Source organism: Xyrauchen texanus, chromosome 13 (genome assembly GCF_025860055.1).
Source record: "Xyrauchen texanus isolate HMW12.3.18 chromosome 13, RBS_HiC_50CHRs, whole genome shotgun sequence".
NCBI classification, from domain to species: domain Eukaryota; kingdom Metazoa; phylum Chordata; class Actinopteri; order Cypriniformes; family Catostomidae; genus Xyrauchen; species Xyrauchen texanus.
In genome coordinates this window covers 17,533,568-17,548,360 of record NC_068288.1, presented here as the reverse complement: position 1 = coordinate 17,548,360, position 14,793 = coordinate 17,533,568, and the positions used below count along the sequence as shown (strand labels likewise).

The 14,793-nt window shown below is 46.8% G+C and overlaps 1 protein-coding gene across 2 annotated transcripts in view; it reads left to right on the top strand.

Annotated features, from left to right (window-relative positions):
• septin9b (septin 9b) overlaps positions 1-14,793 on the top strand; it is a 113,061-nt gene that overhangs the window by 30,359 nt on the left and 67,909 nt on the right. The window lies entirely within an intron of this gene.

The following is a 14,793-nucleotide window of genomic DNA, read 5'->3' as shown; positions in this document are numbered from 1 at the left end:
ACACTTATACAAGTGTAAAGGGATTAATGAAAAGGAGGAGGCGGGAACCAGCTTGACAAATAAAAGTTTACTCTGAATTGGTGTCTTGCGGTGGAACATGAGGACACTTGTATGTCAGACTGTACATGGTAATGGCTGAGGGCCATGCTTCTGTGTTTTTTCTTTTTCGCATGCGCAGTAAGGTGATTGAAGCGGTTTCATACGTTTCAGTGTGGACGAGCAACTTTTTGAACATTTTTGAAAATGTCAGTGTGGATGTTTTGAAAACAAAAATACCATTTTAATATGTATTCAGATTAACCTCCTGCAATCCACACATACTTGTGTGCGTACATTGTTTTGTCTTTGCTATACGCTATGCATAATTTAATTTCATTTAAACTGACTGATCTAAATTCAGGACACTCTGGGCTGCCATCAAAGAGTTTTGATGCACCGAATAATGTGACAAAACAACATAGCACCGATGACAGCGGAGTTTGTCTTTGGGAGAAACATCAACAAAACTACATTTGCTAAGAAACCTCAAGTTTTTACATTTAAACCTTTTTAAGTCAAAAGACTACAGTCTCTAGGTTCATCTGAAGTGCCATTTTTAACATTTTATTAATTTATCGTGAAACAGCACGCTGTTAAACACAGATGAGAACCATAGGACTATTATTCCATTAGAAATCACACTGAGAATCAAGGGGTGCATCCAAAAGCTAGAAAATTTAGCTTTCAGTGGCTGTAAATGGAGTTTGGATGAAAATAAGGTGCATTTCAAACTGAAACCAATACAGACAGACAGCACCCTGGAGGTTAAGTCATTCACTTAATAGAGAGCAAGGGAGCATCCTATAGTTTCTATATAAAACCCAGGGCCGATTTCTCTTCCCAGCCCCCCTGTTAATCAATACATAGATTCAAAATTCATGATACAAAATTTATTATAACATGGTTGGCAGTGATTGGGGGATGCTGGCCATTACTGACGTAACCTCCGTTCCCTGATGGAGGGAACGAGACGTTGTGTCGATGTGTTGACACTGGGGGTCGCTCCTGCGGAGCCCAGACATCTCTGATCTTAAGAAAAGGCGAATGAGAATTGGCGTGTGGAATTTGTATGCCACTCCCCCAGACATACGGGTATTAAAGGAGTGACGCTGCACATCCACATCAGGTATCGCCCTGAGGAGCCGAGACAAAGACCTGGCACTTTCAGCGGTTGGTTCAGTATTGTGGCTGGAGGAACACAACGTCTAGTTCCCTCCATCAGGGAATGGAGGTTACGTCAGTAACCGAGACGTTCCCCGCCTGTCATTCACTCGACGTTGTGTCGATGTGTTGACACTAGGGGTCCCCATGGAAAATGCCACAAGAGCTGAACCGAGTTACGCAGACTGGCGGTGCGTTATGGGCATACCTCTGTGTGCCTCGTAGCCAGCGCAGCAAGCCGTCGCATAACTACCCCAACACACTAGCAGGCATGAAGCGGTCCCCTGCAACTAGGGGAATGGCTAACTGCTCAGAAGTATAAGGACTGGCTGGCCCAGCTGGGGCCTTCTCTCTATTACTCTCCCCTGTAAAAGGAATGGAAACGTTCGGCTGGGGGCCAAATATATGGTCCAACCTGGGGGGGGGGTCCATCCAAAGAGGAGGACACCGCGGAGACCACACCCGGCCCCGAGATGGGGGGGAGGGGTTAGGTGGAATACACACACGGTCTTACCAGTTAGGAGCGGAAGCACATCGTGTGGAGCGGCGTCATGGTAGATCCTACCCAATGGGGGAGGAGTTACTACAAAAACGGCGACCAAGGGCAGAGGGCCCTCTGTTCAAGGAAGACGCGGTTTACCGGCAGGGAAACCATTTTGCAGAATATACATCAGACAGGGTTGCACAGGGGGACAACCAGCACATGTGGAGCACTTACCTCAGTATGGGGGCCTGGTGACGCCCGAAGACTCAACGGCCGCTAGGCTAGGGAGGAAGAACGTCCAGGGTTCACCCTTCTTGCGAACGCAACTGGGGAAAGAACGCACGTCTTCGCCTCAAGGGAGGGGAAAGGCACTATGCACAAGCAATACACCCGGCCAGCTGACCCGAACTTACCTGTTTGTGTCACCTGATAACACACGGGATGAAACTGGCTCAACCCTGAGGTTATAGAACCTTGCAAAGGTGTAAGGTGTTGCCCAACCCGCAGCTCTACATATGTCTGCTAGAGAGGCGCATTGAGACAACGCCCAAGAAGCCGCAATGCCCCTGGTAGAATAGGCTCATAGTCCAGCAGGGGGTGGCAGGTGCTGGCCGTGGTATGCCATGGTGATGGCATCGACGACCCAGTGGGCAATCCTCTGTGTGGAGACAGCGCTTCCCTTCCGCTGTCCGCAGAAGCAAACAAGAGCTGCTCGGAGCTTCTGAAGCTCTGTGTGCAGTCCAAGTAGATGCGAAGAGCTCGCACCGGACACAGCAATGCCAAGGCTGGGTCTGCCTCCTCATGGGGCAGCGCTTGCAGGTTCACCACCTGATCCCAAAAAGGGGTCGTGGGATCCTTGGGCACATAGCCCAGTTGGGGTCTCAGGATAATGTGAGAGTAAGGCGGACTGAACTCTTGGCACAGTTCGCTGACAGAGAACACCTGCAGCGCCACTCAGGAACCTGATGACCAAATTCTGCTTCCCTAAATACTTACCTTCCACTGTATCGTGATGTGCCGATATAGGGGGTACATATACCTTCAAGGTGGAGGGGGACAGCCGGCCCTCCAACTTTTCCTGGAGAAAATCTCTGGGGTCTTCACCACGGGAAGAACTCCACTGAGCGAACAGATTCCACTTCAGGCCGTAAACGCACCTTGTTGAGGGGGCTCTCGCCTGAGTGATCGTGTCTACCACCATGGGTGGTAGGCCACCTAAGTCTACCACATCCCGTCCAAGGGCCAGACATTGAGATTCCAGAGGTCTGGTCGCAGGTGCCAGATGGTGCTCCGTCCCTGAGAAAGAAGGTCCTTCCTCAGGGGAATTTGCCAGGGGGGGGGCTGTCGCGAGGAGCGTGAGTTCCGAGAACCAAATCCGGTAGGGCCAATAAGGGGCCACTAAGAGGACCTGTTCCCCGTCCTCTCTGACTTTGCACAACATCTGTGCAAGTAGGCTCACTGGGGGAAACGCATACTTGCGAATCCCAGGGGGCCAGCTGTGTGCCAAGGCATCTGTGACAGCCACTCGCAGTGAGGACATCCACTAACGCTGACTCCGCGTGGGTAGCACCCAGACACGAGAGGCAGCGATCGTGGCCATCAGACGGGGAGAGACAACGACCGCAACCAGGAAATACACACAAACGGAAAGACATCTTGAAAAAGACGCTTCACCGTTTGCGCCACTCTTTTAGAGAAATATACTCTTTTATTTGTGTTTATATATATATATATATAATGAAGTTATTCACTCCGTGAGCTCTTTTTTTTCTCTGCTGCTGAAGTGACCAGGGGTGTATGCTCAGCACATCGCAGTGTGCGAGGGGGAGAACCGCTGGAAAGCACCGTAGACCCAACAGCTTTGTAGAGATGATGAAGACGGCAGAGGAATTAAGCTCTGTGACTGCTCTCTTAGCACCGAAGAAGAAATCTGATGTGGATGTGCAGCGTCACTCCTTTTATATCCGTATGTCCGGGGGAGTGGCATCCAAATTCCACATGACAATTCTCATTGGCCTTTTCTCAAGATCAGACATGTATGGGCTCCGCAGGAGCGACCCCTAGTGTCAACTCATTGACACAACGTCGAGTGAGTGACAGACGGGGAACAACATTGTAACAAGTCAAATCATTTTTTTTATAGTTTTTTATTTGTGCTTTACCCAATACACATTATTCCGAAATCTTATGGCTTAACAGAAAATCAGCTATAACATCTGTAACTTCTCAAAAACATGAATAACCAACACTCCTAGAAACATTATAAACTATTTAATAAAAAAATCTGACTTTCTGTATTATTTAAAATTTCAGAACTTATTCCCGCTATCACCAAATGAGGACATACATTTTTAGGAAAACTATTTGCTCTTCAAAAAACAAAACAAAAAAGGACATATATTTTGATCAGATTTTCACCCACACCTATTATATCGCTTCAGTAGACATTAATTTAACAACTGGAGTTATAGGGATTAATTTTAGGGGCATGAGGGGTTTGTAAATTATGGACGTTTTTATATTTTACTAAAAAATAAGACAAAAGAATCTCATTAGTAATATATATATATATATATATATATATATATATATATATATATATATATATATATATATATATATATATATATATGTGATTTTTGTTTTTGTTTTTATGCATTTGGCTTAGTTGATTTATTGGCTTGTGTATTCACTGTATCACAAGGGAGATCAGCTAAAGTTTTTATATATAATTATAAATAATAAGTGATTTATAAAATCTTGGTTTTTACAGTCTTGTAATTACCCAATACACTTCATGATCACAGCAAAAGGCATCATCTATCTATAGTTGTGTGTTGTGAGTGTGACAGTTTTGCTTCCTTCCTATCCATTAAGTTTTTGGACAGGAAGCCTGCCTCACAACCTTCCTTCCATCTGCTACCACAATGATATCCCCTTGAACTGACATTTAAGATGTTATGTACTCTGTGTGAATAGAGAGAGGTTTTATTTTTTTATTTTGACTTGAACACTAACATATGGTTCCACAAATCATAATTTATACTAAACCAAATATATGTGTGTACACTGTTTAATAAACTTTGCCAATTTACAATACCCTTTGTTTTATCTTAGTGTTATACAATTCTAAACTGGCTTCATTCACTGTGGGATCTATTCCTGACATGTGGTCAGATCCCAATACCTGGATCCTTCCTACAGGTCCTGTGACCCATCCTTATTGGAGAGCTCTTGGAGCTTTAACACAGAAGTAGTGCTGTGTCTATAGCTTCAGAAGGGTCATACCCATACCATTGGTCCAAACTAGCAGTCCATGCAGGAGCGAGAGGGGCTGTTAAAATGGTGACGAATAGGTGCTCCAGAGTCTCTGGCCCACTACAGAGTGTTTTGACTGGCTCCCTGACCCATCCTGTGTGTGTGATAGAGATATGTTTCTGTTGTACTCAAGTGCATCTGAATTCTGCAATAGAATTGTGCAAGGGTCATGCTCAGTTGGGTTGTTTTCTGAAGCCATATTCAACTTGAGATAGATGGAAGCAGAGGCAAACCTGCTGAAAATGTCAGCTTAGATCTGCATGAATTTCCAAGATGGTCCAGGTTGGTTTATGCGTGTTTGTTGCTTGTCTAGCTGGTGGCCTGCATGGACATTATTCACAGTAGCACCATCTTAAATTTTTGATGTGAATGACAATGAGGCTGTGAGGGATAGACTTAGTCTCCTCAATGGGTCATACTGTTGTGAATCAAGTGTTTATGATCATTGCACTGACGAAATTTTGATTAAAAAAAATGTCACTACATGCAGCACTATTAGATAAGACGTGGTGGAATACTAATCTAATTTTCACGAGAGCGCTAATTCTAAGCACAATTTCAATACAATTTTGTAAATGTATGCTTCATACAAGACAAAAAAATCTGCTATTGGGGCAAATAGTTTTTCCTTGTTTTAAGAATAAACCACACTTAATTTAGTTACATTTCTCTGAAAACAAGACAAACTATCTTGTGCCAATTTTCTTGTTTTAAGAATCTTTACATATTTTACTGGAAAACAAGACAAAAATTCTAATTAAGAAAATAATTTCTTGCAGTGTGTGAGTTCAAGTAATGGCCCTGCACATGGGTCATTACTGGGATTCTGTCTTTTTTTTTTACTTTGAATTCTTTTATTTTTTTTTTCATCTACATTTTATTCATTCTCTGAATACTCCACAACATTAGGCACACATTAAACGTCCAACAAATCATATTCTCCTCCTCAGGCATCAAAGCTCTTTATTATTTTTCTCTAATGTTGATAATTTTTGTTCTCAATCTCATTTCTGACATAATGGAAGTGTTTTGAAAATGTTTCTGCACAATACTTGTTATAAAAAGAACATCTACTTACTGCTATGTCCCTCAAACTAATTTAATGACTACAAGTATTGCAAGTATTGCATTTATGACAGTTTCTTATTTTTTTGTGATGAACAAAAAGGCAAATTGTGTGTATGTGGTCTCATTATTTTGATGTTTTAATTTATTTAATTCAGATTTTTAACTAAAACCCCAGCTTTTTTGAGTTAACTCTTAACATGTTGGGCTGTGCTCGGCAAACACAACTCTCAAACCACTAGGCTACTTTTTCCCCATATTTTTAACACCATGTTGCATTGAAGTAAATATATAGAATTTGTAAGGTATAATATATTGAATATTCAATCTTTTTTTTGAATATTCATAAATGTAGTGAATAACTCAGTCAAGAGGGTTAGAGTGAAGAAATGTTTTTGACAGTTTGCTCAAAATGGCCTCTGTGGTCTATGTGCATGTCCATGTGGTGTAGGACAGAAGACCACATAGCATGTATGCAATTAATAAGTAGATGTCACTTCTGGTTAATAATGTCACATATGGGTGGAACCATTATTTTTACAGGCTGAGAGTGGTTGGTGTGAGTTCAGACTTAACCCTGTCACAGGGTTTTAGCCTTTTTTTAGAAAAAGAAAGAAAATGAAAATAATTTTTGGTAATATACCTTTCTCATCAAAGGAACACAAATACATGTCAAAATTGTATGGCAAAATTTATAGACAGTCTGCACATTTTGTTATATTTTTTCAAGGTACAAAATTAAATATTTATATACATAATTTAAAGTTCCTCAGGTACATGACAAATGCATGGTATAAGATAGAGAGAAGACATTCTTTTATGATAAATATTATTTTAATACAATAATACTTTGTTCCCCGTCAGTCGATCACTTCGACGTTGTGTCGAAGAAGCGACACTAGGGGTCTCTCTTGAGAGCCTTTTGCATCTCTGATCTATGAGAAAAGGCCAATGAGAAATTGGCAGACAGAATGTGCATGTTCCGCCCCCAGACATACGGGTATAAAGGGAGGGAAATGCATCTGTTTCATTCAGAAATATTCTTTGGAGCCGAGTGCGATTGCTGTTGGATCTACGGTGCATATCAGCGGCTTTCTCCCTTCTCTGCACGGCAGTGCAGTTTTGCCCCTGGGCGCTTCGATAGCGCAGTAAAAGAGTTATTTCTCTAATAGAGCATATGCACAGCTGGCGTTGAACATCCTTTTCAGGACGTGTCTTTATAAAGATGCCCTTCTGCCCGTGTAGTTCCTGGATGCGGTAGAGTGCTCTCCGCTCCTGACGGCCACAGGTGCTGTCTCGTGTGTCTGGGCAGTGATCACACCGAGGCAGCGTTTGTGGATGGCTCATGTTCTCACTGCGAGAACATGACCATGGCAACGTTGCGGTCGTGGCTTTTCTTCCTCCAGAAGGAACTCCACTCCAGCCGTCCCCCACATCGCTCCTTCTTCCCACTGGATTGAGGATGACCCTGCTGGCGATGGAGTTGATTTGGGGATGGCGCCGTGGCATGCACCATGTGTTCATCACCCCCGCCTGCCACCAAACTTTCAAACCCTGGACAGACCTCTGCTTTCTACGGACAGGATTCCCCTTGCAGCAGGTGTCCCGACGCGTCCTGGTCACCACAGACGCCTCCAAATTGGGTTGGGGCGCCATGTGCAACGGGCAAGCAGCCGCGGGCCATTGGAAAGGGGCCCCGCTGTGCTGGCACATCAACTGCCTAGAGTTGTTGGCTGTACTTTTTGCCCTGCGGAGGTTTCTCCCACTCATTCAGGGCAAACACGTCTTGATCTGATCAGACAGCACCACCACGGTAGCGTACATAAATCGCCAAGGCGGTGTATGCTCCCGTCACATGTCACAACTCACCCGTCGTCTCCTCCTTTGGAGCCAGCAGCAACTCAAGTCGCTGCGTGCCACTCACATCCCAGGCAACCTCAATGTGGTAGCGGACGCGCTATCACGACAATGCTTGCCCAGTGGAGAGTGGAGGCTTCACCCCAGTCGGTCCAGCTGATTTGGGAACGGTTCGGCAAGGCCCAGGTAGACCTGTTCGTCTCCCGAGAGACCTCCCACTGCCCGCTCTGGTACACCTGAACGGAGGCTCCCCTCGGGGCAGACACGCTGGCACACAGCTGGCCCATGGGGTTGCGCAAGTATGCATTTCCCCCAGTGAGCCTGCTTGCACAGGTACTGTGCAAGATCAGGGAGGACGGGGAACAAGTCATTCTAGTGGCTCCCTATTGGCCCACTCAGACTTGGTTCTCGGATCTCGTACTCCTCGCGACAGCCCCTCCCTGGCAAATCCCCCAGAGGAAGGACCTTCTTTCTCAGGGACGGGGCACGCTCTGGCATCCGCACCCAGACCTCTGGAACCTCCACGTCTGGCCCCTGGACGGGATGTGGCAGATCTAGCTGATCTACCACCTGCTGTCATAGACACGCTCAACCAAGACAGAGCCCCTTCTACCAGGAAAATTCACACTCTGCAGTGGTGCTTGATCGCAAATTGGTGTTCTTCCCAGGCTGAAGACCCACAGAGGTGCGCAGTTAGGTCAGTGCTTTCATTCCTGCAGAAGAGGTTGGAGGGGAGGCTGTCCCCTCCACCTTGAAGGTGTATGTAGCTGCTATCGTGGCCCACCACGATGCAGTAGACGGCAAGTCTTTGGGTAAGCACAACTTGATTATCAGGTTCCTAAGAGGCGACCGGAGGTTAATTCCTTCTCGGCTGAGCCTGTTCCCCTCCTGGGATCTCTCAGTGGTCTTCTTGGGCCTTCAGAGACCCCCCTTCGAGCCGCTAGAATCAGTCGGACTTAGGGCTCTCTCCTTGAAGAGCACTCGCCTCCATCAAAAGGTTCGGGGACCTGCCAGCGTTCTCTGTCAGTGACAACTGCCTGGAGATCGGTCCGGCAGACACACGTGATGCTAAGAGCGTGACCGGGCTACGTGCCCACTCCCTTCTGGGACCAGGTAGTGAATCTGCAAGCACTGCCCCAGGAGGAGGCAGGCCCAGCCCCTTCGTTGCTGTGTCCGGTACGTACTTTGCTTATCTACTTGGACCGCAGAGCTTTAGACGTTCTGAGCAGCTCTTTGTCTGCTTTGGTGGACAGCGGAAAACGAACGCTGTCTCCAAACAGAGGCTTTCCCACTGGGTGGTGGACGCCATTACGTTGGCCTATCGCACTCAAGCCGTGCCCCCCAGGGGCACCTCCCTAGCAGACATATGTAGAGCAGCGGGTTGGGCAACACCCAATACCTTTGCAAGATTTTACAATCTGTAAAGGGTGGACCGCTTGCACATAGCGCCCTTTCCCTCCACAGAGGTAATACTTTGCACCTTTACCCCAGGAGATCCCATGAACTTGACTGCCTGGATGACTCCTCCCTAGCCCTCTGGTCCGTGAATTCAGCGGAGGAATTCGCCGATCAAGACCAATGCGGGTACTCCATTTACTCTGTACTGGAATAGGTGCTCCACAGGACTGGCATGTCGACTTTTCCCCCTGTGTGTATTTTCCGTGGTATGGTCCCCTTGCGAGCGGACCCGCGTCTCCCTTGGGCAGTCCTCATGGACCCCCGGTCGCCGTGTTTGTTGCAACTCCTCCCTCCCAATGAGGTAGGATCTACCACCACGCCATTCTCCACATGTGACCTAAAAGCCCATGTGATGTATTTCACCACTCTTTACCTCCCCCAGTCTGGGCAGGTGTGGTCTCTGCAGGGTCTTTCCCTCCTGAAAGAATAGGAAAACTGGGAAAGATTGCCTTCCCCGATGCGTATGATAGCGTTAAGATGGCCCCAGCCACTTTAACTCTATGCGAGAAACATAGAGAGAGAAAAGGTGTGGCTGGCGTGGCCTGCTCCCATGCTTGGCACGTCGCCTTGTTCCCCCCTATATTGGGTAAAGAACCAGAGAGGGGCATTGGGGAAGGGTACTTGCAGCCTCGCACAGCTGGTCGCTTTGGCACGTAAAATACCTGCCTGCTCCTGTGTCAGCAGTACACGTACACGGCTCAGCGCATGGTGTGATTTAAATTGGACCCCTAGTGTCGCTTCTTCGACACAACGGCGACGTGAGCGACAGACGGGGAACGTCTAGGTTACGGATGTAACCTCCATTCCCTGATGGAGGGAACGGGATGTTGTGTCCTCCCGGCCACGTCGCTGAACCGAGCCACTGTTGCGGCCGAACCTCATTGTCGGCTCCTCAGAAAAATCCTGAATGAAACAGACGCATTTCCCTCCCTTTATACCCGTATGTCCGGGGCAGGACATGCAAATTCTGTCTGCCAATTTCTCATTGGCCTTTTCTCATAGATCAGAGATGCAAAATACTCTCAAGAGAGACTCCTAGTGTAGCTTCTTCGACACAACGTCTCGTTCTCTCCATCAGGGAATGCAGGTTACATCTGTAACCTAGACGATTTCATTATCAACATATCAACAACTTGTAAAAAGCTTAAAGCAGTTCATTTTAGTACACTTTAATTGTCTGGGGAACTAATATATTACTGAATCCAAGAAGGACATATGCAACAAACATAGACCTACCTGCACTGTGCAGTGTCAGGTTAAGAAACAAAAATGGGAGTTTTTATATTTATTCATTTATTTGATAGATTTGTGTGTAATATTTATAGAGGACCACTCTGTCTCTAGGAAGAGTTGAGCTGAAATAACTGGAAGTGTCACTTGAAATACTGTAGTCCTCTCTTGATGAACTTTCCGGAAACATGTATTTACTTCACATGCAAGAGAGAGGTCAGAGGTCATACTGGTTTCCCAACACAGTGCAGACCCTCTCCATTCAAATAACTTTATCCTTGGGCTCCCTTGGTCTTTTAAAAAAAAAAAATTATAATCCTAGATATTATTTGTGCCTGCTGATGTGATTATTAAAGACCCAATGAAATTGTAATTTCAGTTTAGTGGCTTTTACTCCATGTGTGTTTGATTTAAGGCTATCTATATGTTTGTGTACTGCTAAACATTTTTGAAATTCTTAGTGAGCAGCAGGGCCGCCATCAGGATTTATGGACATGGGGACAACGTTTTCCAAATTGGACGGGGGGGTTAACTGTGCAGAGGGGCTTGTACGTGGTTAACACTTCAAATATGCATTTGCATGCATTCAGCAATTTGTTGCATTTGTGATTTAGTTCAATTGTACAATACATACTGAAAATATATTATTCATGTGCAGTCTAATTTTTTGCATTTTGTCCAATACTGACAATTTCTGCCACAGTTTCACTGTCAATTTCTTTCATGCATATTTGTAACGAACTCTGATCCTCAAGTTCACCCCGCCCCCTCTAGCTCTCACGCTCGCTCCCAATCACCAGAGTATTAGTTTCACCTGCACAGTTCACTTCCTCTATATATACTCTGCCCTTTCTCCCCACACTTGTTGGTTATTGTTTAGTTACCCCTTCGCTTTGCCAGCTCTAGTGTTTCGCTAGCTTTCCCCTGTTTCTACTACTCTCGTGTTTGTCTTTGTTATATTCTGATCTCCCGGCTTCGACCTTACGCTTCCCTGTATTACGCTTCTTTGGATTTGCCCATTTGTTATTGTAACGACCCTTATGGGAAGGAGGACATGAAACGAGTCTTCAACCAAAGGTAAGGCTTTAATTGCCGTCTTTCTTATAACAATACACTACAACACAATACAATATAATATAATAGCACTGAGTTGGCTTGTCGGGGCTCTCCCCCACTGGAGGCTCTGTGTCTGTTTTTATGCCGCTCTACTCGTGCTCACTGGAATTAGAGACAGGTGTTAGGCATAATTTAGCTCAGGTGTAAGTGCCCTTACCGCTTTCCTCTCCCGGACGGGCGCTTGACCACGCCCCCGCTGCCACATGGGGCGCCATCCGGCCTGTCTACCACTCCCCCCTCATTTCTGGAGAGAAAGTCGGCGACAGCCATCTGCACCCCCGGTCTGTGGACCACCTTGAACTTAAAGGGCTGGAGAGCCAGGTACCAACGGGTGATCTGGGCGTTAGTATCTTTCATGCGGTGGAGCCACTGGAGTGGGGCGTGATCCGAGCAGAGGGTGAAGGCCCGCCCCAGCAGGTAATACCGGAGGGTGAGGACCGCCCACTTGATGGCCAAACACTCCTTCTCCACGGTGCTGTATTTAGTCTCCCTCAAAGAGAGCTTCCGGCTAATGTACAGCACTGGGCTCCTCCCCTCCACCACCTCGTGAGTACGGCCCCCAGCCCTCTGTCTGAAGCATCCGTCTGCAAAATAAAAGGGAGAGAGAAGTCAGGTGCATGAAGAAGTGGCCCCCCACAAAGTGCGGCTTTAATCTGCATAAACGCCTGTTGGCACTGCTCCGACCATTGAACCGGATCTGGAGCCCTCTTTTTAGTGAGGTCAGTCAGCAGGCTGGTGACGTCCGAATAATTAGGCACAAACCTTCTATAATAGCCAGCCAGCCCCAGGAACTGCCTCACCCCCTTTTTGGTCTTAGGTCTAGGGCAAGTCGCAACCGCCGCGGTCTTATCAATTTGGGGACGCACCTGGCCATGACCCAAGTGGAACCCCAGATACCGTACCTCCACATGCCCAATCGCGCACTTCTTAGGGTTTGCTGTGAGCCCCGCCCGCCGCAGCGATCTCAGGACGGCCCTCAGATGTTGCATGTGTAAGCGGTGTGAGGTCTGAGGATCCGATCCATGAGTCGCTGAAACGTGGCTGGTGCCCCAAACAAACTGAAAGGAAGTGTCACAAATTGGTGTAATCCAAACGGCATCGTGAAGGCTGTTTTCTCACGGGACATTGGTGTCAAGGGGATCTGCCAATAACCCTTTGTTAGATCCAAGGGCGAATAAAATCGAGCAGTACCTAACCGATCGAGCAGTTCATCAACACGGGGCATTGGGTACGCGTCAAATTTAGACACCGCGTTGACTTTTCTGTAATCCACACAGAATCGAACAGACCCATCACTCTTAGGAACAAGAACAACCGGGCTGGACCAATCACTGTGGGATTCCTCTATTACGCCCATATCAAGCATCGCATCTAATTCCTCCCGAACTATTTTCTTTTTATGTTCGGGTAAACGATAGGGGCGGCAACGCACCACCACGCCCAGCTCAGTCTCGATGTGGTGCTGTATGATGTGGTGCTGTATGATGAAACACATCTGCAAATTCCTTTTGTAAATCGGAAACCTCTGTGAGTTAACGCGGTGAGAGGTGGTCTCCACAAGCAACCGGGATATTGAGATTGTGGGCTTTGTTTACCTCCGGTCCGAGCTCCGCCCTCTCCGGAACTACCGTGGCCAACGTCACAGAGGCCGCCTCTTCTCTCCACAATTTCAGGAGGTTGAGGTGATTATATTTGGCGTGCGCCCCCTCTATCGGTACGTTTAACTTCATAATCGAGATCCCCTACTCGTCGTGTGACCTCAAAGGGCCCTTGCCACTTGGCGAGTAATTTAGAGCTCCGATGTCGGAGTAATACAAGTACCTTATCTCCCAGTGCAAATTCCCGTAGCCGAGCACCCCTGTCATACAGCCGGCGTTGGCGTTCTTGAGCCTGGAGCAAATTCTCCTGTGTTAGTCGCCCCAGTGTGTGGAGTTTTGCTCTAAGATCGAGAACGAACTGAATTTCATTTTTGCTATTTGAAGGTCCCTCCTCCCAAGCTTCACGGATGACGTCAAGGACCCCCGCGTGGGCGTCGCCCGTACAGCAGCTCAAACGGGGAGAACCCTGTGGAGGCTTGCGGGACCTCCCGTACTGCGAACAACAGGGGGTCTAACCACTTATCCCAATTTCTAGCATCATCGTGTACGAATTTACGAATCATGTTCTTGAGCGTTTTATTAAATTGTTCCACTAGGCCATCTGTCTGGGGATGGTAAACGCTATTGCGAATCGACTTAATGCCCAAGAGCTCGTAAAGTTCGCGGAGTGTTCGTGACATGAAAGTCGTGCCTTGATCGGTGAGGATTTCTTTCGGAATCCCCACCCGGGAGATTATCTTGAAGAGTGCCCCTGCAACACTACGTGCGGAGATGTTGCTCAGAGGCACTGCTTCTGGATATCGCGTCGCGTAATCCACTAGGACTAACACGAAGTGATGTCCGCGTGCTGACCGTTCTAATGGCCCGACGAGGTCCATACTGTTAGGGGTATAACAGTTATGGCCCGGACCAGATATGGAAAAAGAAAACCAGGAGTCGAGAAGTTCAATTAAAAGAGTCAAAAATTTACTGAAGTATAGTCTGCAGTGAAATTGGTAGAGCCAGCGGCAAAGTCTCACGAGGAGATCGAAAGCCAACTCGTACCTTACACAAAATCTTACATCAATTATACCATTTGCAAGGACGTACATTCCATTATTTTACTCCTGATTGGCTAAAAGAACATACAGTCACAACATATAGACAGCTATGCGGCCTATCAACATTAATCAGCGCACTTGTCGTCCGAGCCCGAGATTTACATCTGAAGTGACCTCGCAGATGGTCGCGGGCGTCTTCGAGTCGGCCTGGTGTGCATCCCTGGGTTCAAAAACTGGGTAGAAGGTCAAACGCACACACAAAACACTGACGAACGACAGTTCTTCTCTGGGCACAAGAGAGCCAGAGCACACATTATCAGGCCATTTGAACCAAAACAGAGAGATCAAATATTCACTCCTCGGGCAGAGGAGAGGGTTGAAATAACATACATTTCTTCCCTAAAGAAATAATAAGAGAAAATCACAC